We start from the raw sequence: 24,947 nt of genomic DNA, 5'->3' as shown, positions 1-24,947 counted from the left end.
TTTCCTTCCTCAACTCCGGTGATATTTCTTGTTCCACTCCTCCGGTGCTTTTCCTACTCGGTATGCCTCGCTACAACATTAGCCTTCCCTGGTGTGTAATTGATTGTCAGATCATAATCCTTGATCAATTCTAGCCATCTTTTCTGCCTCATGTTGAGTTCCTTTTGAGTGAAGAAATATTTGAGGCTTTTATGATCTGTATAGAGCTCACACTTAGCTCCATAGAGAAAATGTCTCCAAGTTTTTAGTGCAAATACGACAGCTGCTAATTCCAAGTCATGTGTTGGATAATTCACCTCATGAGGTCTGAGTTGCCTCGATCCATAAGATATCACTTTCCGATCTTGCATGAGTACGCAACCCAATCCATGCTTGGATGCGTCACAGTACACGGTGTAATCCTTGCCAACTTCAGGAACTGCCAACACCGGTGCCGTGGTGAGTTTCTCCTTCAGAGTTTGAAAACTCTTCTCACACTCCTCTGACCACACAAATGGTGTGTTCTTCCTTAGCAACTTTGTCATTGGTCCTGCTATCTTAGAGAATCCTTCAATGAATCTCCGATAATATCCTGCCATTCCTAGGAATCCTCGGATTTCCTTGACAGTCTTGGGTGCTTCCCATTCTAGAACTGCTGCTACCTTACTCGGGTTGACAGCGATTCCATCTTTGCTAATGACATGACCAAGAAATTCCACTTGATCTAGCCAAAATTCACACTTGCTGAATTTGGCATAAAGTTGGTGTTCCCTTAGTGTTTGCAACACTAACCTCAAATGTTCGGCATGTTCTGCCTTGTTCTTGGAATATATCAGAATATCATCGATAAATACGATGACAAACTTGTCTAGATATGGCATGAAGATCTTATTCATGAGATTCATGAATATTGCTGGGGCATTGGTTAATCCAAAAGGTACTACAAGGTATTCATGGTGTCCATACCTTGAGACAAAGGCAGTTTTCGGAACGTCCTCCTTCTTGATCTTTATCTGGTGATAACCCGATCTTAGATCAATCTTGGAAAAGACTCCCGCCTCTCACTTGATCAAATAGATCTTGTATTCTTGGAAGTGGATACTTGTTCTTGATTGTGACGTTGTTCAGATTCCTGTAATCTCCGCACATCCTTCTTCCTCCATCTCTTTTATCCACGAAGATCACAGGTGATCCCCATGGTGAAACACTCTCTTGAATGAATCCCTTTTGTTCCAAGTCATCCAGTTGCTCCTTAAGTTCTTTCAACTCCTTAGGCCCCATTTTATATGGTGCCTTGGCAATCGGAGCTGTTCCTGGAATTAGGTCGATAGTGAATTCTATCTCCCTATCTGGTGGCATACCAGGTAATTCCGCAGGAAACACATCCTGGAATTCATTTACTACAGGTATTTCTTCTAACTTCACCTCCTTCATGCTGTTAAGCTGTAACTCAACTTCAATCTGTGTATGTTTGTCGCCTTGGTAGATCATTCTACTTCCATCGGGGCTTTTCAGTGATACCGTCTTGTTTACACAGTCGATCAATGCTCCATTAGCTTCTAACCAGTTCATACCAAGAATGACATCAATGTCCTTCATCGGTAAAATGAACAGGTCCGCGTCAAACGCGCACTTATTGATCATAATGACTTGTTTTTGTTTGGCATGGGTTACTACTATCGTTCCCCCCGCAGAAAGTATGGTTATGGGGGTATCTAACTTAGTGCAACTAATCCCATGTTTGATGATGAATTGTTGAGAAATGAATGATGTAGTTGCACCAGTATCAAAAAGTACTTTGCCAGGATGAGTGAGTATCTGGAGCGTACCTATCACCGCCTGGTCAGAGTTGACCACCTCCTCCAGACTGGTACAGTTCAGCTTTCCGAAGGGCTTCTTATTCTTCCAGTTGCCTCCGGTGTTTCCTCGATTTCCTCCTCCTCCAGATTGACCTCCACCAGTGTTTCTCTTGGGGCAGTCCTTCAGCATGTGCCCCTCCTGGCGACAACCAAAGCATATAATCTTTGGCTTCTTACAGTCTTTGGCCAGATGCCCGGTGAATCCACAGCTTCTGCAAATTATTTGATTTGCAGTCTGGAATGCCTGATTCTTCCTACTACCGTAGTAGTTGCTGTTGTTGTTGTTGTTGTTGTTGCTGTATCGGGGCTTGAAGCTCAAGCTGGTATTAGGCTTGTTACTAACAAACCTCTTAGGCTCAAACTTGGCCTTTTTCCTCTTCTCTTCTTGCAGTTGTTTGAAATCATCTTCAAGAGTGATGGCTGCATCCACCAACTCTTGGAATTCCGTTGCTCTCATCATCCGTAGCTGTACCTTGAACTGGGGACTTAACCCCCTCAGAAATCTCTTCTTCTTCTTGTCCTCGGTGTTGACTTCCTCAACAGCGTACCGGGACAGCTTTGAGAACTCCCTGACATAGGTCAGGATTGCCTTGTCCTTCTGCTCGAGACTCTCGAACTCTCGACGCTTCAGTTCCACAATACTTTCAGGGACATTGGATTCCCTGAACTTCCTTGCAAATTCCTCCCAGGTAAATACCTTTCCAGCCGGGTAAACGGCTACAATATTGTCCCACCATGATGCGGCAGGTCCACATAGCAGATGGGTAGCATATCGAACCTTCTCTTGGTCGTTGCATCCAACAGTGTTGAGCTTGCGCTCAGTATCCATCAGCCAATCTTCCGCGTCCATTGGCTCGGGCGCGTATGCGAAAGATATCGGCTTAGTGTTTTGGAAGTCTGCTAATGTGACTCCCGGGTTCTCAGGTCTCTCCACCCTGTTCTGCTGTATCAACTCTTGAAAGAATTTATTCTGCTGTTCCAGCGTTACACGCTGCCTCTCTTCCACCAGCTGCATGTACTGGATAAAGTTTTGCTGAGTCATGGGTGGTGGTGGTGGTGGAAACTGATCTCTAGCTGCACCCTCAGCCTCTTCCTTTTCTTTTGCTTCGCGCTCCATGCGCTGCGCTTCAGTCTCGTTTCCTAACGTTCCCGACATAATCCCCCTAGTTCTGCAACACAAGATGATACTCATAATTACTCCATGCGCAAGTTTTCTGAGCTCAACCTTGTGCACAGAACTAGTCACGCAATGGAAATCAAGAAGCAAATCCAAATCATACAAAACATATACCCTGTATATACATACATAAGTGGTCTTATTACAATACTCAAGTCGATGTGAGTATGCAAACTCACTTATTAAATTATATGTACAAATTTATACAAATATTACAAACTATAATACACGTGGTACTTGTGTATTATAGCCACGCCTCCCTTGGTGGACTCTAGTCGATCTTCACTCCCGGTACATTCCAGGCTTCCATCCAGTCGAACGTGTCGTCCTCCTGATAGACCCTGGAACATAAGGTCTCCCCGTTGGCTGGTAATCCGAATCCGATGATGATCCTAAGGAGAAATCAGTATTCACAAACTGATCGTTGAGTGCATCATAGTCCACCCATCGGGTGTACTCTCCTGTAGCCCCACCATAAGGGTTACCAAATCTCATACCCGACTCAACTTGAGTCGGATATCCTCCATCCACTCCTTCATTACTAGGATAGCTCTGGTTCTGGGTTGTTGCGTCATCATTCATCTCTCCATCATAATACTCAGTAGTACTATGAGTTCCAGTATCCGATCCCCAACGCCAACCCCTAGAATTCTCGATCGGAGTCTCGGAACGCTGGTTGTTTCCGGATTCCTCTCCGCCTTCGTATCCCCCATAGGAACTACCCAGAAAGTTCCCAGGTGTAACAGGTGTAGATTCACGTGCAAGTGGATCAATGCTGATGTAGTCACCAGCTGAATAAACTTGTGTGTGCACTACATTCTCCATAGGTTCTTTTCCCCTACTCTCCTCCTTGGGTTCGGTAAATTCCTCTAGCATCGTATCAATAGCTCCTATCAGATGATGGTTCAACTGAAAGAGTAATGATATGAGGTTACGGCTATTATCCATATATTTTGCCGCTGCTATGGGTTTGCGTTTGGCGTATTTGTAGTGGTTGAGCATGGGATCTTCTTCCTCCTGATTATGAGGAATATGGGAGAACTCGGAATCCATAAGCTCTTTTGTCTTATGTTCCCGTATATCGGTTATGGCTCTCATAACAGCTATATGGTAGGCTGTGTTGGTTGTCCTAGCTTCTCCAGCTGGCATGACTACGCTCATTCCCAATGATTCGGGAAGTCGCAGTCCTACTCTGCACTTGGCCAATACCGGTCCATCATAGAACATGTACTTCTTTACTGGAATCTGGGGATCGCACCCAAATTCCTATAACATGGCTCGTAGGATATCAGCAAGTCCTCCTTGATATTCGTTCAGTGTGGAATCCATAACTTTTACGTTTCTTCCCGGTCGTGAACTTGCCATGTTGGCTGTAGAAATAGAAAGATTATAAGATTAGTAATAATGCATCATAATAGAGATAATAAAGAATTATCGCACTAAAAGATATGATTGTTGTATTCTCAATTGAATATACATCATATTTTTAGAGAATTCTTTACTAATCCTATTTGACTCCTAACGTTTGGTCCCATTTACTAGGTTCCAACCTAAGGTCAAAGCTTTTGCTCTGATACCAACTGTGGTGACCCTGCATACCACTGCATGTTGTAGTATGCCAGTCGTTGATATAACATTCGCGAAGTACCATTCCGCAAATATTACATCCCTCAGAGTAGTACAACAGAACATAGCAGGGTCCATAACTCATTCACATATTATTACAATTAACATACACAAGTCGTCTCGGAGCTCCTCTTGGGTCCTAAGAGGATAACTCCAGGGTTCGAGGCGAACCCAACTTAACTTACAATACCATAGTCTCATTAAACTAAACATTTATTTAATCGAGCAGCTAAATGATAAGAGTTTGTGCTACTCGGCTACTACTACTCATCAGATATCTCTAGGCTTGTTCTCCTCCGGAAGCCTCCCCGGATCCGTAGACTATGATATAGTCTACGCCTTCAACTCCTCCTGAGAGGTCTGGTTCCTCGTAGCCGATGATCTCGGCTCCATCATTGCTGTTGTAGTCCTCCTCCAGATGATTCAGACAATCTAAGCAGGGGATTTAAGAGTGGTATGAGTACGAGCGTACTCAACAAGTTCATTATAGATAAGAGGTGTTTAATGCACTAGCTACGATATTAGACCAGAAAGTCTAATACCAATGCAAGTTTTGATAAACATTTCTTCAAGAGATTGCTTTTATTTCAAAGAGCTATGTCCGTCAGCCTTCACCGGTTTACTAGAACTTCATGGAGCTCCTTTCCGGCCGCGTTCGCAGTTCCTCAATCCCGGAACAGGGAGTGACAGGTCACAGTTCTTACACTCTGCAGAGGTGTGTTGCTTTACCCATAAGAGATCTTAACCTTGGTGCCAACCGGGCAGCTTTCCCGTCCACACTTCCTTAGGTGTGAGGCCCGGTATAAGGTCTAGCCAATCATGTTCCTCCGCTACCTCGAACACCCACCCTTTGTCGCATGCGCCGACCACAGGTCCACGTCGGTCCCATTATTCCCGTAATTTCAGGGTGGACCCCGACCACGACAACGGTGCTGGGCTCTACCATACACTCCTACGCCGGTGGCTGCAACCCATCATAGACACCATAATACACAGTGGGGACTTAAGGCTTCCCCAGCCTACCGCTTGCACTTCGCACGACAAGTGTCTACGGACTGTGCCGTGGGGACTTAAGGCTTCCCCAGCCTACCGCTTGCCGCCGACAGATACAAGTGTCTACGGTAAAGCGCATCCGTTGATGAACGAGAGGTGGAAACACTTTTGACTACTCCGTCCCACTCCGGATCTTATGGTTAACACGGGTATTACGGCACAAGAATCACTGGCGACATTTGTTGTTTAATCCTAGATGGATATAAGCCCGTGCAATGGAACCTCCACCATATCAACACAATCCATGGTTCCATTGCCCACCACATAGTCATATTCATAGTTATGAAAGTAGTGGTTTTGATTTTTGTGCAATAGTGATAACCATAATACTTTGCAAGTAATTTGATAAAAATACTCAAATGACATGAGCAAGTGATGAACTTGCCTGAACACTGCAAAGTTCTGCAGTTGGAAGGTATGGACTGACCCTTGTCCTCTTGTTCTGAAAAATAGCATCATTGTCCGATAAGGGCAATGGTTAAAGAAGCAATTATGCATGATTCCATTTTTAGGGTTTGTTCCCCCCTTCCGATGTCGTTATTATTTCATGTAAGAGGTTAATACTAAGAATAATTTGGAGAGACTTGTTTAAAAGCAAAATACAACCTTGAAATGTTGTCAAGGTGTTTTTTTTAAAGTCTAAAAACATAAATGGACTTATTTTTATTATAGAAAATTAGGTGTGTGATTTAACTGGTGATTTAAATCATCAAAATAGGACTTATTCTTAATTGTCTTCAAAAATTCACTTAGATATTTTATTTAAATAGAGAATTTTATGTTGATCCTTTTTCATATTTTTAAGTTATTTTTAAGAGCTTTTATCAATTTTCTATTGAATTTCAAAGTTTCATGTATTTATTGATTTGTGAAAAGACTGAAATACCCTTGGGCCCCACCTGTCAGGTGGCCCAATGGGTTAGGTCGAACCCGAGCCACCCTTTGGGCTCGGTCGGCCCATTCCTCCTCTCCTCTCTCCTCACGCGGAAACCCTAACCCTCTCCTTGCTCTCGCGATGCCGTGGTCGCCGCTGCCTTCGCCGAGATTCTCCGGCCGCCTCCGGCCATCTCCGGCGATGAGATGCGGCGGATCTTGACCGCCTGGTGACGGCGCACCAGATCTACGGCGTCGATCTGGTCTCCGCCGCCTCCGCTACTCGTCCCCATCTCGCCTGCTCGCAAGGCCGTGGAGTTCCGCGGCGATTCGTCGCCGCCGACGCCCCTGGCGTCACGGCGCCGCCGTGGCTTTGCCTCCGTGTGTGCGACTACCATGGCACCGCCATGGCCCGGCTTGGCCTGGCGCCGCCGTGCTCCGGCGCGTGCCGCCGTAGCCGCCATGGCTACACCAACCTGCTTTATTCCAAGTAAGTGCTCCGCCTTCTCCTCTGCTATCTGTTCTACCTCTTCTCCTTCCTCTGGATGGCCTGGCATCCACCTGATTGTGCTGCTGCTTCTACACCTATGTGCTCTGCTGCTGTGCTTGCTGTGAATGCGTGTATGCTGCTGTGCTCTCTGCTGTTGCCATAGATCCTAGCTTGCTGTGCTGTGCTGTTCTTGCTCAATTGCTTCCTGTTGCGATTCATGAATTAGTGCTCATGAGCATGCTGTGGTGCTCTGTGTAATTTAGTAGCGCCTGCTGATTCTCTGTATACTATTTCTCTCCTGTGTATGCCATGAATTGCTCTTGGCTTGATCATTCTGTGATGATCCTTGCCTTTGGCAAGTGCCAGCGCTCCAGATGTGCTATTATCTGTGCTCTAATTCCTGGACATGCTCAATTGAGCCTAACTGTTGCATTATTAACTCCATCCCTTGATGGAGTGCTTCTGGATACAATTATAATGCTCTATTCACTTATCTGTGATGCAATTGTTCAATTATATGGTTAATTTAATTATCTGGGCCTGATGATGATACTATGCTTGGGCTGTAGTGATCTGTAGCAAAAGTAAGTGATGCTTTGATGATAAGTGGATCATTACTTGCTTGTGAGCAAGTGTGTGCTTCTCTCTGTGTTTCACTGGTGCTCACCAGTGCTGTTTGTGCTTCATACAGGCTTAGCCTGGTGTGTACTATTGCTGACTTAAGCAACTGCTGTTGCTTGCAGTGATCCATTGGATCACTGCAAGGCTCTGGTGTTTTAATTTATTTGCTTAGTTCACTTATCTGTGTTTGCCTGAATCTTACTGAAGTGGATAAGTGATGTGAGCTGCTCTGCAGTTGTGATCATCCAATTAAATGTGACAGGGCTAGATGGATGCCCACAGTGGTTGGGAACCCTAGCCCCTCTTTGAACCCAATCAGGGTGATGATATTATCTGTATTTGGCTTGTTGGTGTGGTTGATCTAGGGTTTGAGGTGACCCTGGCAGTAGTCATGTGCTGCCCTAGGGTAGCTCCTCTATCTGTTGGCTTGCTGTTGCTTACCAAAGGTTTTCTGGGTGATCCATTTATTGGATTGCCAGTGACTCTTGATGTTGAAATCAAACAGACAGTATTCTGTCTAAGTCTGATGGTTAATTAGCTGTAGGTGCTAGGTGTGTGGGCTAGGCTAGTCTATGATTTCATCTCTTGCTGGATTTCTTCAGTTATGCACTGTTTTGCATGACTGATGTTCCCATAGGATGATTTCCTAGAGTCTTTACCCATATTTGCTTGCACCAAATGGCTTTGTGGCCAGATGATGACACAAACAGGGTTTTCTACCCTTCTTTGATTCTGTGATGCCTGTGTATGCTTATTGATGAGCAAAGCATGTGTTTGCTCATGTTCTTTTATTTATACCTCACTACAGCTCATAGAAAATGAGTGTTGGTGTAGAGGATTGCTTCGTGTTGTTCTTGTGGTTGATTTACTTGCCCTGCTCCTCCTGGTGATCTTGTGGGCTTGATTCAGTGTTGTGGTGAGTTAGCAGATTGAACAGCAGTGGCTGTTCATGTGTTCTTGAGTTCTTGTGTTCTTACCAGTGAAGCCTGTCGATGAATGAGCTAGGGTTTGGCTCAAAAAGGTTATATATGATGCTCCCATGCTCTCTCTGGTCGACAGCTTGGCCTGGTCACTTTGGTGACTCCTCTCTGGCTTGTGTGTTGTACAGCATGCACACATGCAGTGTGAGCTGCCTGTGTGTGTGTGCACCTGATACCTTGCACTTGGCTGAGAGATGATCAGCTCGGCAGAGCTGATCCATATCCTCTCATTTTCCTTATTCTTCTAACCTGCCAAGTGGCTATGCCACTTGGCATAACTTCTCTTTGTTATGATTTTTGTGCAGGGATCAAGAATTGATAAAAATGGACTTGGAGTTCATCACATCCAAGATCAAGTGAAGATGATCTTGTAGTATTTAGTCTAGGGTCATTACTTGTATTTTTCTTTTCATTTTCTTGTATTGTTTCAATTTCACCAATTCTTGTAATGTGTTGTAATATTCATTTATTTCCATTAAGAATATTGTAAAGACAATGTATCTTATGTGTTAATTAATAAAGCTCAAAGTTTTCCCTAATGAGCTTTTCTTTATTATAATAGTTCATATTGTGTATTATTGATTATTTACTTAATGTATTTTCTCATAATTGAATTATTGAGGTTTATTATTTAATGTTTGAATTTGAAATTCAAATTCCACATTGGTTTAAATTCAACCATGTCATTTGTCAAGAATTCAATCATGCAACTCTCCCCTCTCTTCTTAAAAACCCTAAACTATGAAGTGAGATGCAAGTTTGCCGCACTCTCGAAACCCTAACCCTGTAAGGTGTCGAGAGAGAAACTTGTCCCCCTTCGATGCAGTTTTTGTTTAAAAGCGCGAAATTTCCCCAGAATTTACTATGCAATGCACAGCCCTTTCTAAAATCTACCCCTCGATTGTCTCTAAACCTGGGACATTACAAAAGTCTAATACCAATGCAAGTTTTGATAAACATTTCTTCAAGAGATTGCTTTTATTCGAAAGAGCTATGTCCGTCAGCCTTCACCGGTTTACTAGAACTTCATGGAGCTCCTTTCCGGCCGCGTTCGCAGTTCCTTATCCCGAACACAGGAGTGACAGTCACGATTCTTTACACTCTGCAGAGGTGTGTTGCTTTACCCATAAGAGATCTTAACCTTGGTGCCAACCGGGCAGCTTTCCCGTCCACACTTCCTTCGGTGTGAGGCCCGGTATAAGGTCTAGCCAATCATGTTCCTCCGCTACCTCGAACACCCACCCTTTGTTGCATGCCCCGACCCTGGGTCCTCGCCGGTCCCATTATTCCCACTCACGGGTGGACCCCGACCACGACGACAGTTTGGGATCGAACCAAACTCCTTCGCCGGTAGCTGCAACCCATCATAGACCACAATACCGTGGGGACTTATGGCTTCCCCAGCCAACCGCTTGCACTTCGAGCGACAAGTGTCTACGGACTATGCCGTGGGGACTTAAGGCCTCCCCAGCCAACCGCTTGCCCTGACAGATACAAGTGTCTACGGTAAAGCGCATCCGTTGATGAACGAGAGGTGGAAACACTTTTGACTACTCCGTCCCACTCCGGATCTTATGGTTAACACGGGTATTACGGCACAAGAATCACTGGCGACATTTGTTGTTTAATCCTAGATGGATATAAACCCGTGCAATGGAACCTCCACCATATCAACACAATCCATGGTTCCATTGCCCACCACATAGTCATATTCATAGTTATGAAAGTAGTGGTTTTGATTTTTATGCAATAGTGATAACCATAATTCTTTGCAAGTAATTTGCTAGAAATACTCAAATGACATGAGCAAGTGATGAACTTGCCTGAACACTGCAAAGTGTTGCAGTTGGATGGTGTGGGCTGACCCTTGTCCTCTGTTGCTGAAAAAATAGCATCATTGTCCGATAAGGGCAATGGTTAAAGAAGCAATTATGCATGATTCAGCTTTTAGGGTTGTTCCCTCCTTTCTGGTGTTTTATTATTTTATGTGGAAGGTTAATACTAAGAACAATTTAGGGATACTCTGCTTAGGGTAAGATACAACCTTGAAATGTTGTCAAGGTGTTTTTATAGTCCAAAGGCATTATTGAACTAATTTTCATTATTGAAAATAATATGAGTGATTTAAATGATTATTTAAATCATCAAATTAAGACTTATTCTTAGTTTTCTTCAAAAATTCCCTTTGATATTTTATTTAAGTAGAGAATTTTATGCTGATCAATTTTCATATTTTTAATTATTTTTTTAGAGCTATTAAATATTTATTGTGCCTTTCCAAAGTTTATGCATTTTAATTGAATTGTGAAATGGCAAAAATGCCCCTGGGCCCACCTGTCGGTGCAACCCAGTGGGTTAGGTCGAACCGACCGGCCTGGTCCGGCTCGACCAGCCCCACTTCTCTCTCTCCCTCTCACGCGCGACCGTACCCTAACCCTAGTCCGCTCTGGCGACTCGCGTCGCCTCCGCCGTCGCCGCTCGATTCCGGCGAGATTCGCCGGACCTGGCCCCCGCCATGGTGCGCAATCGACGCGCCCCACGACGGCGGTCAATCCTATCCGCGTCGATCTGACGCGGGCGACCTGCTACTCTCGGCCTCGACCCCTTCTGGTGCTAGGGTTACGGGATCCGCTTGATCCCGCCGTTCCTGGCGCTCCTGGTGCTTGGACTCCGCCCTGGCTTCGCCGCCGTGGTGCGGGTGGTGTTGTGGTGCCGCCATGGCCTGGCTTGGCTTGGCGCCTCCGCGCTCTGGCGTGTGCCGCCATGGCCGTCATGGTCGTGCTTCTCTTCGCTACGCCTGTAAGTGCTCACCGCCTCCCTCCTTCTCTACTACCTGTTCTTCCTCTTCTCCTTCCATTCTAGTCTAGCTCTGGCCACTGGCCTGCTTTTCCTTGTGCATATGTTGTGCCGTGCTCTACTGGCCATGGCCATTGCTTGTGCTGCTGCTCTCCCTCTATGTGCTCTGTTGCTTGTGCTTGTTGTGGATGCGCGTGTGCTACTGCTGCTATTCTTGCTACTGGCCCTACTGGCATTGGCCATTGTTACCCTGGCCATGCCAGTGCTTGCTATCTTTACAAAATTCCTGCTCTGTGCCTCTATTCTGGTTGCTATGCTTGCTAGAATTCAAGTGTATTCATGTAAGATTCCCTGGCTTGGTTACAGTGTGCAATTCTTGCATATTTGCAAGTGCCAGTGCCTCTGGGCTGGTTCATTGTGTTCTAATTCATGAGAATGCTCAACTGAGCATGATGGTTGGCTAGATAGTTTTCCCCTCTTGAATAATGTGTTACTGGATACAGTTACAGATTTGTTTAGATGATTATCTGTGGTGCAACTATTTCTTAATTGTGGCTATTTCATTGATATAGTTCATGAATTGATGCCAGGCTTGTCTCTGACAAGCACTTGCATAATTTGGCAGGCTCTGATGATCCAGTGATCATCAGGTGCATGTTGATTGCTTACCATCCTACTGCCTGTGCCTTTCTGATGCTTATCCTTGTATCTGTGTGACACACATACATGTGTTGGTGTGTGTTGATGCTTGCTCAAGCATCAACTGATGCTTGCAGTGATCCATTGGGTCACTGGCAAGATGTTGGTGCTTTGATTACTTGTCTGTTTCATTTATCTGTATTTCCCTGCTTTATTAGATGGATAAATGATGTGAACTGTTTAGCAGTAATGATCATATGGATGGATTTGATGTAGCTAGAGGGATGCCAACCCCTGGTTGCGTACCCTAGCTCATACTGAACCCTCTTGGGTGATGATGTGATGGCTGGAAGTGTTGGCTGTGGGTTGAGGTGGCCCTGACAGCCCTTTGGTGCTGTCATGGTAGCTCCCCTTTCTCTGTGGCTTGCTGTGGTGAATAGTGGCTCACTGGCTTGACCATATTTGATTGCCAGATGCTTTTGATGTTGACAAACATGAATAGACACTTGATAGTCTATCTGTCTGATGGTGTAGTGGCTATAGGTGCTAAGTGAATCTGGCTAGCTAGATAGGATCATCCCTTGTTGGATTTCTTTGATTATGCCACTGGTTTGGCATAGCCAATGTTCCCAGGGTGCCTTCCTATTGGTTTTCCTCTTGTTTACTTGCACCAATTTGGCTAGTAGCCATATGATGACTCACATATAGGGTTTCTACCCCTGTGGTGTGCTTGAGATCATGCTTGTGCAATTAATGAACAAAACCATTTGGTCTGTTCATGATTATATGTATACCTCACTCCAGCTCCTAGAAATAGTGTGTTGGTGTAAAGGTTTTGCTTCTGGTGGTTTGCTTGACTTGCCCTGCTCCTCCTTGTGGCTTGTGATTCTTGGTTTGGTTCAGTGGTGAGTTTGGACAGGTTGAACAGCACTGGCTGTTCTTCTTGTTCTAGCTGTTCTTGGTGTTCTTGGTGACTTACCCTGTTGCTTGTCGATGGATGAAACAAATGGCTAGGGTTTTGGCTGTGAAAAGCTTATATATGGCTGGCCCTTGCTTCTCTGGTCGACAGCTTAGCCTGTTACCAATTTGGTGACTCACTAGCTGTGTGTGTGTGGTGTGCTCCATGCACGGTGCACAGTGAGCGAGTGTGTGTGTGTAAGCCTGATACTATGCACCAGGCTTGGAACTTGGTGGTGAGATGGATCAGCTCGGCAGCCTTGTTCATATCCTCTCCTGATCATTATTTTTGCTAACCTGCCAGGTGGCATTGCCACTTGGCATAATGTTGTGTTGGTTTTGTTTGTGTGCAGGGATCAAGCAATTGATCAAGATGGACATGAAGATCATCAGGTCCAAGATCAATGAAGATTACCTTGTAGTATTTAGGATATAATCTTTCCTTGTACTTTTCTTTTATTTTCATTTTCTATTTTTCCAATTTGTGTAATGTGTTGTAATATTTCATATTTCTATTCTGAATATTGTAATTGACAATGTATCATGTGTGATTATTAATAAAGCTCAAGTTTTCCTTAATGAGCTTTACATGATTATTGTATTATTTATAATCTTGATTAATGATAATTGTTTATTAACTCAAGTTTGGATTATGTGATATCCATATGATGTTTGAATTTGAAATTCAAATTCAAATTTGGTTTGAATTCAATCATACATCTTAATTTATAATTCAATCATGCAACTTAAGTTTGTGATGCAAACTCTCCACTCTCTTCTCAAAACCCTAGTTTAGTTGAATAAGGAACAGGTTTGTCGCACTCTCGAAACGCTAACCCTGTAAAGTGTCGAGAGAGAAACTTGTCCCCCTTCGATGCAGTTTTTGTTTAAAAGCGCGAAATTTCCCCGTAAATTACAATGCAATGCACATCCCTTTCTAAAATCTACCCCTCGATCGTCTATAAACCTGGGACATTACAGCCTTTCCCCCTTAAAGAAAACTTCGCCCCGAAGTTGTGGTTGTAATACCTGAAGAGTTCGGGGTATGTTTTCCTCAGGTCTTCCTCCTTTTCCCAGGTGGCTTCCCTCTCGGGGTGATGCTTCCATTGTATCTTGCAATACTTGATAGCTTTATTTCTGAGTTGTTTCCAGCTCTCCTCGAGGATCTTGGCTGGCTTCTCGATGTAAGTCAAGTCTGGTTGTAACTCGAGCTCTTCATGTGATACTAGTTCATCGGGGGTTTTCAGACACTTTCGGAGTTGTGACACATGGAATACATTGTGAACTTGAGCTAGCCTTCCTGGTAGATCCAATTCAAAGGCTAAACCTCGGTTCTGACTCAAAATCTTGAAAGGTCCTATGTATCTAGGACTGAGCTTTCCTTTTACTCCAAACCTCTGAAGTCCTTTCATCGGGCTCACCTTAAGATATACCATGTCTCCAACTCGTGGCTCCCATGTTCTCCTCTTCTGATCGGCATAACTCTTTTGTCGACTTTGGGCTATCTTGAGCCTATCTCTGATAATGTCAATGATTTGTTGTTTTTCCTTGACATAATCAGGGTTGAACTCTTTGCTTGCTCCGGCTTCATACCAACATATCGGTGATCTACACTTCCTTCCATACAGAGCTTCAAACGGTGCCATCTTGATGCTGCTTTGATAGCTATTATTATATGAAAACTCTGCTAGTGGTAAGTGCTCCTCCCATGATCCTCCGAAGTCTAGGGCACAAGCCCTAAGCATATCCTCTAAGATCTGGTTAGTTCTCTCCGTTTGTCCACCTGTCTGGGGATGGTAAGCGGTACTATAGTCCAACTTGGATCCTAAGGCTTCGTGTAGTTGCTTCCAGAATGCTGATGTGAACACGGATCCTCGATCCGACACTATCTTCTTAGGCACTCCATGTTTACTCACGATCTCTTTGATGTAAAGATCGATGAGTTTCTCTCCTTTATCCTGCTGGTTTACCGCTAAGAAGTGTGCACTTTTCGTCAACCGGTCCACGATTACCCATATCATGTCCTTCTTTTTATTAGTCATGGGTAGTCCGGTGATGAAATCCATCCCTATTTCCTCCCATTTCCACTCTGGAATAGGTAAAGGTTGTAACTTTCCTGCTGGACTCTGGTGTTCAGCCTTCACTCTCTAGCAGGTATGGCATTCCGCCACATATTGTGCTATTTCTCTCTTCATGTTGTTCCACCAGAATAACTCCTTTAGATCCATGTACATCTTTGTACTTCCCGGATGAATGGAGTATGGTGTTTGATGAGCTTCCCGGAGTATTACTTCCTTAATTTCAGCAATATCCGGAACGCAAATTCTCTTCTGGAACCATAATGATCCAGATTCTCCGCGGTGAAATTCTGATGGTCTTCCTTCATCTATTCTTCTCATCTCCTCAACGATAAATGGATCGTCTAGCTGACCCATCATTATCTCATTCTTCAGGTTGACATTTAACTCATCGGTTATTTGCAACGCCGATAATCCTTCATGAGCTTCCTTCTCCCAAAGTTGTATTTGGGCTTGACTTATTTCCTTCCTCAACTCCGGTGAGATTTCTTGTTCCACTCCGCCGGTACTCTTCCTGCTCAAGGCATCTGCTACAACATTGGCCTTCCCTGGAGTGTAATTGATGGTCAAATCATAATCCTTGATTAGTTCAAGCCATCTTTTCTGCCTCATGTTGAGTTCCTTCTGAGTGAAGAAATATTTGAGACTCTTGTGATCTGTATAGAGCTCACACTTGGCTCCATAGAGAAAATGTCTCCAAGTTTTGAGTGCAAATACGACTGCTGCTAGCTCTAAATCATGTGTTGGATAATTCACTTCATGAGGTCTGAGTTGCCTCGATCCATAAGATATCACTTTCCGATCTTGCATGAGTACGCAACCCAATCCATGCTTGGATGCGTCACAGTACACGGTGTAATCCTTGCCAACTTCCGGAACTGCTAACACCGGTGCCGTGGTGAGTTTCTCCTTCAGAGTTTGAAAACTCTTCTCACACTCCTCTGACCACACGAATGGTGTGTTCTTCCTTAACAGCTTGGTCATTGGTCCTGCTATCTTAGAGAATCCTTCAATGAATCTCCGATAATATCCTGCCATTCCTAGGAATCCTCTGATTTCCTTGACAGTCTTGGGTGCTTCCCATTCTAAAACTGCTGCTACCTTGCTCGGGTTAACAGCTATTCCATCTTTGCTAATAACATGACCAAGGAATTCCACTTGATCTAGCCAAAATTCACACTTGCTAAATTTGGCATAGAGTTGATGTTCCCATAGTGTTTGCAACACTAACCTCAAATGTTCAGCATGTTCGGCCTTGTTCTTGGAATATATCAAGATATCATCGATGAATACGATGACAAACTTGTCTAGATATGGCATGAAGATCTTATTCATGAGATTCATGAATATTGCTGGGGCATTGGTTAATCCAAAAGGCACTACAAGGTATTCATGGTGTCCATACCTTGAGACAAAGGCAGTTTTCGGTACGTCTTCCTTCTTGATCTTTATCTGGTGATAACCGGATCATAGATCAATCTTGGAAAAGACTCCCGCGCCTCTAACTTGATCAAATAGATCTTGTATTCTTGGAAGTGGATACTTGTTCTTGATTGTGACGTTGTTCAGATTCCTGTAATCTCCGCACATCCTTCTTCCTCCATCTCTTTTATCCACGAAGATAACAGGTGATCCCCATGGTGAAACACTTTCTTGAATAAATCCTTTCTGTTCCAAATCATCCAATTGCTCCTTAAGTTCTTTCAACTCCTTGGGCCCCATCTTGTATGGTGCCTTAGCAATCGGAGCTGTTCCAGGAATTAGGTCGATAGTGAATTCTATCTCCCTATCTGGTGGCATACCAGGTAATTCCGCAGGAAATACATCCTGGAATTCATTTACTACAGGTATATCCTCTAATTTCACCTCCTTCATGCTGTTCAGCTGTAGCTCCACTTCAATCTGTGTATGTTTGTCGCCTTGGTAGATCATTCTACTTCCATCGGGGCTTTTCAAAGACACCGTTTTGTTCACACAGTCGATCAATGCTCCATTAGCTTCCAACCTGTTCATACCAAGAATGACATCAATGTCCTTCATCGGTAAAATGAACAGGTCCGCGTCAAACGCGCACTTATTGATCATGATGACTTGTTTTTGTTTGGTATGGGTTACTACTATCGTTCCCCCCGCGGAAAGTATAGTTATGGGTGTATCTAACTTAGTGCAACTAATCCCATGTTTGATGATGAATTGTTGAGAAATGAATGATGTAGTTGCACCAGTATCGAAAAGTACTTTGCCAGGATGAGTGAGTATCTGGAGCGTACCTATCACCGCCTGATCGGAGTTGACCACCTCCTCCAGACTGGTACAGTTCAGCTTGCCGAAGGGCTTCTTATTCTTCCAGTTCCCTCCGGTGTTTCCTCCTCGATTTCCTCCTCCTCCTGACTGACCTCCTCCACTATTTTTCTTGGGGCAGTCCTTCAGCATGTGCCCCTCCTGACGACAACCAAAGCATATTATCCTTGGCTTTCTGCAGTCCTTGGCAAAATGCCCTGGAAGTCCACAGCTTCGACAGACCATTGGATTGGCAGTCTGGAAAGCTTGGTTCCTCCTACTACCGTAGTAGTTACTGTTGTTGTTGTTGTTGTTGTTGTATCTGGGCTTGAAACTCAAGCTGGTATTAGGCTTGTTACTAACAAACCTCTTAGGCTCAAACTTGGCCTTTTTCCTTTTCTCCTCCTGCAGTTGTTTAAAATCATCTTCCAGAGTGATGGCAGCATCCACCAACTCTTGAAACTCCGTTGCTCTCATCATACGGAGCTGTACCTTGAACTGGGGACTTAACCCCCTCAGAAACCTCTTTTTCTTCTTGTCCTCGGTGTTGACTTCTTCAACCGCATACCGGGACAGCTTTGAGAATTCCCTAACATAAGTCAGGATTGCCTTGTCCTTCTGCTCGAGACTTTCAAATTCTCGACGCTTCAGCTCCACAATACTTTCAGGGACATTGGATTGCCTGAACTTCCTCGTGAACTCCTCCCAGGTAAATACCTTTCCAGCCGGATAAACGGCTACGATATTGTCCCACCATGATGCGGCAGGTCCACACAGCAGATGAGTAGCATAACGAACCTTCTCTTGGTCGTTACATCCAACGGTATTGAGCTTTCGCTCAGTATCCATAAGCCAATCTTCCGCGTCCATTGGCTCGGGCGCGTAAGCGAAAGATATAGGCTTGGTGTTCTGGAAGTCTGCTAAGGTGACTCCCGGATTCTCGGGTCTCTCCACCCGGTTCGGTTGCAGCAGCTCTTGAAAGAATTTGTTCTGTTGCTCCAACGTAACACGTTGTCTTTCCTCCACCAACTGCATGTACTGGATGAAATTCTGCTGCGTCATGGGTGGTGGTGGTGGTGGAAACTGATCTGTGGCTGCTCCCTCAGCCTCTTCCTTTTGTTTTGCTTCGCGCTCCATGCGCTGCGCTTCGGTCTCCTCTCCTAACGCTCCCGACATTACCCCCTAGTTCTGCAACACAAGATGATACTCATAATTACTCCATGCGCAAGTTTTCTGAGCTCAACTTTGTGCACAGAACTAGTCACGCAATGGAAATCAAGAAGCAAATCCAAATCATACAAAACATATACCATGTATATACATACTTAAGTGGTCTTATTAAAATACTCAAGTCGATGTGAGTATGCAAACTCACTTATTAAAGTATATGTACAAATTTATACAAATATCACATACTATAATACACGTGGTACTTGTGTATTATAGCCTCGCCTCCCTTGGTGGACTCTAGTCGATCTTCACTCCCGGTACATCCCAGGCTTCCATCCGGTCGAACGTGTCGTCCTCCTGATAGACCCTGGAACATAAGGTCTCCCCGTCGGCTGGTAATCCGAATCAGATGATGATCCTAGGGAGAAATCAGTGTTCACAAACTGATCGTTAAGTGCATCATAGTCCACCCATCGGGTGTACTCCCCTGTAGCTCCGCCATATGTGTTACCAACACTCATACCCGACTCAACCTGTGTCGGATACCCTCCATCAACTCCTTCATTACTAGGATAACTCTGGTTCTGGGTTGTGGCGTCATCATTCATCTCCCCATCATAATACACAGAAGTACTATGAGTTCCAGTATCAGATCCCCAACGCCAACCCGTGGAATTTTCTATAGGAGTCTCGGAATGCTGATTGTTTCCGGATTCCTCTCCGCCCTCGTATCCCCCATAGGAACTACCCAGATAGTTCCCAGGTGTAACAGGTGTAGTTTCACGCTCAAGAGGATCAATACTAATGTAGTCACCAGCTGAGTAAACTGGTGTGTGCACCACATTCTCCATAGGTTCTTTCCCCCTAATCTCCTCCTTGGGTTCAGTAAACTCCTCTAGCATCGTATCAATTGCTCCCGTCAGATGATGGTTCAACTGAAAGAGTAATGATATGAAGTTGCGGCTATTATCCATATATTTTGCAGCTGCTATGGGTTTGCGTTTTGCATATTTGTAGTGGTTAAGCATGGGATCTTCTTCCTCCTGATTATGAGGAATATGGGAGAATTCGGAACCCATAAGCTCTTTCGTCTTATGTTCCCGAATGTCGGTTATGGCTCTCATAACAGCTATATGGTAGGCTGTGTTGATAGTCCTGGCTTCCCCTGCTGGCATGACTACGCTCATTCCCAGAGATTCGGGAAGTCGCAGTCCTACCCTACACTTAGCCAATACAGTACCATCATAGTACATGTATTTCTTTACTTGGATCTGGGGATCACACCCAAATTCAAGTAACATGGCTCGTAGAATATCTGCAAGTCCTCCTTCGTATTCACTCAATGTGGAATCCATCACTTTCACGTTTCGTCCGGGACGTGAACTTGCCATGTTGGCTGTAGAAATAGAAAGATTATAAGATTAGTAATAATGCATCATCATAGAGATAATAAAGAATTATCGCACTAAAAGATATGATTGTTGTATTCTCAATTGAATATACACCATATTTTTAGAGAATTATTTACTAGTCCTATTTGACTCCTAACGTTTGGTCCCATTTACTAGGTTCCAACCTAAGGTCAAAGCTTTTGCTCTGATACCAACTGTGGTGACCCTGCATACCACTGCATGTTGTAGTATGCCAGTCGTTGATATAACATTCACGAAGTACCATTCCGCAAATATTACATCCCTCAGAGTGGTACAACAGAACATAGCAGGTCCATAACTCATTCATTTATTATTACAACTATCATACACATGTCATCTCGGAGCTCCTCTTGGGTCCTAAGAGGAATACTCCTGGGTTCGAGACGAACCCAACTGAACTTACAATATAAGAGTCTCATTAGGTTATACATTTATTTCCTCAAGCAGCTAAATACTAAGAGTTCGGGCTGCTCGGTTACTACTACTACTAGCTGTCCCTAGGCTTGATCTCCTCCGGAAGCCTCCCCGGATCTGTAGACGATGAGGTAGTCTACGCCTTCTATACCTCCAGAGAGGTCTGGTTCTTCATAGCCGATGATCTCGGCTCCTTCATTGTTGTCGTAGTCCTCCTCCAGACGATTCAGACAATCTAAGCATGGGATTTAAGAGTGGTATGAGTACGAGCGTACTCAACAAGTTCATTATAGATAAGAGGTGTTTAATGCACTAGCTACGATATTAGACCAGAAAGTCTAATACCAATGCAAGTTTTGATAAACATTTCTTCAAGAGATTGCTTTTATTCGAAAGAGCTATGTCCGTCAGCCTTCACCGGTTTACTAGAACTTCATGGAGCTCCTTTCCGGCCGCGTTCGCAGTTCCTTATCCCGGAACAGGGAGTGACATGTCACAGTTCTTTACACTCTGCAGAGGTGTGTTGCTTTACCCATAAGAGATCTTAACCTTGGTGCCAACCGGGCAGCTTTCCCGTCCACACTTCCTTCGGTGTGAGGCCCGGTATAAGGTCTAGCCAATCATGTTCCTCCGCTACCTCGAACACCCACCCTTTGTTGCATGCCCCGACCCTGGGTCCTCGCCGGTCCCATTATTCCCACTCACAGGTGGACCCCGACCACGACGACAGTTTGGGATCGAACCAAACTCCTTCGCCGGTAGCTGCAACCCATCATAGACCACAATACCGTGGGGACTTAAGGCTTCCCCAGCCAACCGCTTGCACTTCGAGCGACAAGTGTCTACGGACTATGCCGTGGGGACTTAAGGCCTCCCCAGCCAACCGCTTGCCCTGACAGATACAAGTGTCTACGGTAAAGCGCATCCGTTGATGAACGAGAGGTGGAAACACTTTTGACTACTCCGTCCCACTCCGGATCTTATGGTTAACACGGGTATTACGACACAAGAATCACTGGCGACATTTGTTGTTTAATCCTAGATGGATATAAACCCGTGCAATGGAACCTCCACCATATCAACACAATCCATGGTTCCATTGCCCACCACATAGTCATATTCATAGTTATGAAAGTAGTGGTTTTGATTTTTATGCAATAGTGATAACCATAATACTTTGCAAGTAATTTGCTAGAAATACTCAAATGACATGAGCAAGTGATGAACTTGCCTGAACACTGCAAAGTGTTGCAGTTGGATGGTGTGGACTGACCCTTGTCCTCTGTTGCTGAAAAAATAGCATCATTGTCCGATAAGGGCAATGGTTAAAGAAGCAATTATGCATGATTCAGCTTTTAGGGTTGTTCCCCCCTTTCTGGTGTTTTATTATTTTATGTGGAAGGTTAATACTAAGAACAATTTAGGGATACTCTGTTTAGGGTAAAATACAACCTTGAAATGTTGTCAAGGTGTTTTTATAGTCCAAAGGCATTATTGAACTAATTTTCATTATTGAAAATAATATGAGTGATTTAAATGATTATTTAAATCATCAAATTAAGACTTATTCTTAGTTGTCTTCAAAAATTCCCTTTGATATTTTATTTAAGTAGAGAATTTTATGCTGATCAATTTTCATATTTTTAATTATTTTTTTAGAGCTATTAAATATTTATTGTGCCTTTCCAAAGTTTATGCATTTTAATTGAATTGTGAAATGGCCAAAATGCCCCTGGGCCCACCTGTCGGTGCAACCCAGTGGGTTAGGTCGAACCGACCGGCCTGGTCCAGCTCGACCAGCCCCACTTCTCTCTCTCCCTCTCACGCGCGACCGTACCCTAACCCTAGCCCGCTCTGGCGACTCGCGTCGCCTCCGCCGTCGCCGCTCGATTCCGGCGAGATTCGCCGGACCTGGCCCCCGCCATGGTGCGCAATCGACGCGCCCCACGACGGCGGTCAATCCTATCCGCGTCGATCTGACGCGGGCGACCTGCTGCTCTCGGCCTCGACCCCTTCTGGTGCTAGGGTTACGGGATCCGCTTGATCCCGCCGTTCCTGGCGCTCCTGGTGCTTGGACTCCACCCTGGCTTCGCCGCCGTGGTGCGGGTGGTGTTGTGGTGCCGCCATGGCCTGGCTTGGCTTGGCGCCGCCGCGCTCTGGCGTGTGCCGCCATGGCCGTCATGGTCGTGCTTCTCTTCGCTACGCCTGTAAGTGCTCACCGCCTCCTTCCTTCTCTACTACCTGTTCTTCCTCTTCTCCTTCCATTCTAGTCTAGCTCTGGCCACTGGCCTGCTTTTCCTTGTGCATATGTTGTGCCGTGCTCTACTGGCCATGGCCATTGCTTGTGCTGCTGCTCTCCCTCTATGTGCTCTGTTGCTTGTGCTTGTTGTGGATGCGCGTGTGCTACTGCTGCTATTCTTGCTACTGGCCCTACTGGCATTGGCCATTGTTACCCTGGCCATGCCAGTGCTTGCTATCTTTACAAAATTCCTGCTCTGTGCCTCTATTCTGGTTGCTATGCTTGCTAGAATTCAAGTGTATTCATGTAAGATTCCCTGGCTTTTTTACAGTGTGCAATTCTTGCATATTTGCAAGTGCCAGTGCCTCTGGGCTGGTTCATTGTGTTCTAATTCATGAGAATGCTCAACTGAGCATGATGGTTGGCTAGATAGTTTTCCCCTCTTGAATAATGTGTTACTGGATACAGTTACAGATTTGTTTAGATGATTATCTGTGGTGCAACTATTTCTTAATTGTGGCTATTTCATTGATATAGTTCATGAATTGATGCCAGGCTTGTCTCTGACAAGCACTTGCATAATTTGGCAGGCTCTGATGATCCAGTGATCATCAGGTGCATGTTGATTGCTTTCCATCCTACTGCCTGTGCCTTTCTGATGCTTATCCTTGTGTCTGTGTGACACACATACATGTGTTGGTGTGTGTTGATGCTTGCTCAAGCATCAGCTGATGCTTGCAGTGATCCATTGGGTCACTGGCAAGATGTTGGTGCTTTGATTACTTGTCTGTTTCATTTATCTGTATTTCCCTGCTTTATTAGATGGATAAATGATGTGAACTGTTTAGCAGTAATGATCATATGGATGGATTTGATGTAGCTAGAGGGATGCCAACCCCTGGTTGGGTACCCTAGCTCATACTGAACCCTCTTGGGTGATGATGTGATGGCTGGAAGTGTTGGCTGTGGGTTGAGGTGGCCCTGACAGCCCTTTGGTGCTGTCATGGTAGCTCCCCTTTCTCTGTGGCTTGCTGTGGTGAATAGTGGCTCACTGGCTTGACCATATTTGGTTGCCAGATGCTTTTGATGTTGACAAACATGAATAGACACTTGATAGTCTATCTGTCTGATGGTGTAGTGGCTATAGGTGCTAAGTGAATCTGGCTAGCTAGATAGGATCATCCCTTGTTGGATTTCTTTGATTATGCCACTGGTTTGGCATAGCCAATGTTCCCAGGGTGCCTTCCTATTGGTTTTCCTCTTGTTTACTTGCACCAATTTGGCTAGTAGCCATATGATGACTCACATATAGGGTTTCTACCCCTGTGGTGTGCTTGAGATCATGCATGTGCAATTAATGAACAAAACCATTTGGTATGTTCATGATTATATGTATACCTCACTCCAGCTCCTAGAAATAGTGTGTTGGTGTAGAGGTTTTGCTTCTGGTGGTTTGCTTGACTTGCCCTGCTCCTCCTTGTGGCTTGTGATTCTTGGTTTGGTTCAGTGGTGAGTTTGGACAGGTTGAACAGCACTGGCTGTTCTTCTTGTTCTAGCTGTTCTTGGTGTTCTTGGTGACTTACCCTGTTGCTTGTCGATGGATGAAACAAATGGCTAGGGTTTTGGCTGTGAAAAGCTTATATATGGCTGGCCCTTGCTTCTCTGGTCGACAGCTTAGCCTGGCACCAATTTGGTGACTCACTAGCTGTGTGTGTGTGGTGTGCTCCATGCACAGTGCCTGGTGAGCAGGCAGTGTGTGTGTGTAAGCCTGATACTATGCACCAGGCTTGGAACTTGGTGGTGAGATGGATCAGCTCGGCAGCCTTGTTCATATCCTCTCCTGATCATTATTTTTGCTAACCTGCCAGGTGGCATTGCCACTTGGCATAATGTTGTGTTGGTTTTGTTTGTGTGCAGGGATCAAGCAATTGATCAAGATGGACATGAAGATCATCAGGTCCAAGATCAATGAAGATTACCTTGTAGTATTTAGGATATAATCTTTCCTTGTACTTTTCTTTTATTTTCATTTTCTATTTTTCCAATTTGTGTAATGTGTTGTAATATTTCATATTTCTATTCTGAATATTGTAATTGACAATGTATCATGTGTGATTATTAATAAAGCTCAAGTTTTCCTTAATGAGCTTTACATGATTATTGTATTATTTATAATCTTGATTAATGATAATTGTTTATTAACTCAAGTTTGGATTATGTGATATCCATATGATGTTTGAATTTGAAATTCAAATTCAAATTTGGTTTGAATTCAATCATACA

This window comes from Lolium perenne, chromosome 4 (assembly GCF_019359855.2).
Source record: "Lolium perenne isolate Kyuss_39 chromosome 4, Kyuss_2.0, whole genome shotgun sequence".
Classification (NCBI taxonomy): domain Eukaryota; kingdom Viridiplantae; phylum Streptophyta; class Magnoliopsida; order Poales; family Poaceae; genus Lolium; species Lolium perenne.
This window is presented reverse-complemented; position numbering follows the sequence as displayed.